Here is a 4,220-nt window from a genome sequence, read left to right on the forward strand (position 1 = left end):
AATAGGTTTCCTGTACCCAGTCTGTCATTGGTCAATAAACAGATAGTCCTGTCCTGATAGTCCACATGGGATTTCATTCAAACTACATGTATTCATACAAGTATTATTTTATTATCACTGAGATAATATTATAGTTTTTATTAATATTTTGAACTATTCTTTATTTTGGTATTTTCCATTTTCACTTTAATTTTAAAGTTTGTAATTTTGTTGTCATTTTTAAAATTTTTTTTAAATTATATAGTTTTTATTATTAAATTTTATTCCAGTTTAATTTTTTTATTGCAGTTTATTTAGTTACAGTTTATTTAGTTAATTTAGTACATTAAATTATTTCAACATTAATTAAATTAAATTAAATTAAGACATTAATTTCTTGTAACAAAAATGTTTTTTTATGGTGTTAGTTTTAGTAAACTATAATAACCCTTATTCATACTACAGTATCTAGAACATACTTTAACATCTGCAAAGTAAATACTTATTCAAGAGAAATATGGAGGAATTAGAAATTTCAGACTGCCATTGAAAGTGAACAGTAAAAAGTATTTTAAGATTGAAAAAATTATAAATTGGCTCTGGACAAAGGAGGAAAAAAAGCTAAGAGAGCAGATGTTAAAAAAGTGTTCATATCAATCAGTTTCTCGCGAAATAGTGCTTAAACACTTAGGATCCCCGGGGTCCTGCGGAGAACAGGTCAGACACGTCAGTTCTAGTTCTTCTTGGACAACTTGTGTCGGCCTTCAGCGGAGATGCTCGCGGTGCACATGTGAAGTATACTGTGTGTGTCAGATTTGCCCTTCTGAGCTTTCTGCATCAGCGGTTATATTCAGAGGGACAGTTCGAAGAGCAGGGACAGTATTTCATGAGATATTTTGTGTGCGTTTAAATAACCAGATTTAAATGTAAAGAGTTTTTCATAGGTTCACGCCTGTCACCAGCACTCAGCCTGTTCATCAACTAAACATCGCAAACATGGTAAAACAAGTGGTGAATATATGAACTGATCATATGCAGTTTTTTCTAGGACGCACTGGTCAGGCTGGGCAATACATTGAATTTTAATTATATGTTTGCAATAGCAGAAAATTAACTTCACAAACTCTTTTTTTTTTTTTTTTCCCCATCAAGTTTTCTAAAGACTGTCATTAAACTAGTTTCTTAACCATCCTTGCCTCACAACTTGCATGACAATGTAAAGAACAAAATGTTTTAATACTGTCTATGATCATCTTTTGAGTTTGTAAGTTCAATCAATTTCAGTAAATCAAACTGCCTGATTCAGTAAATCGGTTAAAAACATTTTTTGTATCAGTTCACAACTTGGACACTTTTCAATGCACTGCTACATGCATAAAAATAGGTATCATTCTTCTTTGCGTTCAATGACTAAATACTGTTACAGTGGCATGCGAAAGTTTGGGAACCCCTTGCAGAATCTGTGAAAATGTGAATAATTTGAAAAAAATAAGAGAGATCATACAAAATGCATGTTATTTTTTTATTTAGTACTGTCCTGAGTAAGATATTTGACATAAAATATGTTTACATTTAGTCCACAAGACAAAAAAATTGCTGAAATTATTAAAATAACCCCATTCAAATGTTTGGGGACCCTTGGTTCTTAATACTGTGAGTGGTTACCTGGATGATCCACGACTGTTTTTTTGTTTTGTGATGGTTGATCATGAGTCCCTTGTTTGTTCTGGACAGTTAAACTGAGCACTATTCTTCAGAAAAATCCTCCAGGTCCTGCAGATTCTTCTGTTTTCCAGCATCTTTTGCATATTTGAACCCTTTCCAGTAATGATTGTATGATTTTGAGATTCATCTTTTCACACTGAGGACAATTGAGGGACTCAAACACAACTATTAAAAAAGGTTCAAACATTCACTGATGCTTCAGAAGGAAACACGATGCATTAAGAGCCATTTAAAGAGAATTTAAAGATCAAGGTAAATTGTACTTAAATTGTCTTCCGGGAAACATGCAAGTATCTTCTGTTGCTTCCGCAGGGCAGTACTAAATGGAAAAAAAAATATTTTTATATATATAGCAAGCCATTCTAGTCCATGTTGCTTTAAATGCTAATGAGCTCTGCTCAACCCGCCCCTCTCTTCCGTGGGGTGATGAGCCGTTCTCTAAACTGTTAACTTTAGCGGCATTAGTCATTCGAGGAAAGGCGATTTGCAAAGATTCAAATCTGTATCTTCTGTAGATAAAGCTGGATCACGGATGATTCGGGCGAACACCGATGCATTTAGGTAGATAGGGGGCAGGGCTCTACAGTGCGACCATTTGAGTCGCATTTGCGACTGAAAACTACTGCGTGCGACTATGAACATTTTTTTAGGAGCACCAGTGCGACTGACCCGATCATCATCATACTTGTGATTGCATGTTTACTTTAGCCGCATTCATCGTGAAACTTGCTAATTAGCACATTATTAGTAAAGGCGATTTGCCGAGATTCGTTAAAAAAACCTTTCACCACTTCTTCTGTAGGTGAAGCTGGATCATGAATGATTCGTGCGAACAGACACATTTATGTAGATCGGGGACACATTCCCTTCAGAAACAAAGGTAATCCACTGCTTCTTCAGCGGCTCAGATTTCGGGAGTAAATGACGACTGCTATATTCATTATTACATCCAACAACAAAGCACCTCAATCACTTAATCGGAGACATTCTTGTCTACTCCTGCACCGGAGTCGACACAATGGCAGACTGATGACAGCTCACTCAGGGCGGGTCTAAGGTAAGACGCTAGTGTCAATCAACTATTGTGGGAGGGGCCTGTGCAAAACTACATCATTCTTGCAGGAATTTCAGAACATCCTGATTTGAGAAAGGGGATTTTAAAATAGGGATTTAAAAAAAACCACTGGGTGGATTTTTATCATTATAGGATGGATGTGTATACACACTTCCAACACACATTTATGTTCAAACAATTTGTGAAGTGAATTTTCAAAATCGCATGCGATTCATTGCCAATTATGAACGCGATTTTGTGTAGCTTGTCAGTGATCTACAGCTCAGTGTATTAAATGCCGCTCCATCTGAACGCACGTGCTGGATATTTACTACTAATCACAGAACTTGCTTTACTGACGAGATGCACATGAAAATCGCATTCAATTATTTGCACAGCCCTACGATGACCCCTAAGGTAAGACGCTAGTGTCAATCAACTATTGTGGGAGGGGCCTGTGCAAAACTACATCATTCTTGCAGGAATTTCAGAACATCCTGATTTGAGAAAGGGGATTTTAAAATAGGGATTTAAAAAAAACCACTGGGTGGATTTTTATCATTATAGGATGGATGTGTATACACACTTCCAACACACATTTATGTTCAAACAATTTGTGAAGTGAATTTTCAAAATCGCATGCGATTCATTGCCAATTATGAACGCGATTTTGTGTAGCTTGTCAGTGATCTACAGCTCAGTGTATTAAATGCCGCTCCATCTGAACGCACGTGCTGGATATTTACTACTAATCACAGAACTTGCTTTACTGACGAGATGCACATGAAAATCGCATTCAATTATTTGCACAGCCCTACGATGACCCCTTTAATGCATTGTGTTTCCTTCTGGAGCATCAGTGAATGTTTGAAACTTTTTTAATCCTTTTTTGAACCGGAAGAATCTGCAGGACCTGGAGGATTTTTCTGAAGAATACTGCTCAGTTTAACTGTCCAGAACAAACAAGGGACTCATGAACCACCATCACAAAACAAAAAAAAACAGTTGTGGATCATCCAGGTAACCACACACAGTATTAATTCACAGATTCTGCAAGGTGTTCCCAAATTTTCGCATGCCACTGTATCTAGATTTTGAGTTTTTTTTTTTTTTACTTTGTGCATTCAACATTTTTGTTTCAGTTTAGAGGGAAAATGACTATTTCAGAGCATAGGCTTAAAATGGCTTTCATATAAAATCACCCAATCCTGTGTACAATGTCCTTGAGGTTTTTTTAGAAAGGTGTGTACTGTAGATGTTTCTGAAGATGAGACAGTGCTGTATTTTTGAAGATGCTTAAGTGTTATTTCTTGGTGTTTACAGCATCAGTATTGTGTTGTGTAAGTGCTAAGAGGTGTTTGTATTACCCTGCTCTTTGGTGAAGTCTGCTTCAGTCATCGTGATGGGCAGCAGCAGCTCTCCTACCGCAGGCTGGATGGACACGCTCAATTCATCTTCTTTC

The sequence above is a fragment of the Sinocyclocheilus anshuiensis genome, unplaced genomic scaffold (assembly GCF_001515605.1).
Source record: "Sinocyclocheilus anshuiensis isolate Anshui unplaced genomic scaffold, SAMN03320099.WGS_v1.1 scaffold457, whole genome shotgun sequence".
Lineage (NCBI taxonomy): Eukaryota > Metazoa > Chordata > Actinopteri > Cypriniformes > Cyprinidae > Sinocyclocheilus > Sinocyclocheilus anshuiensis.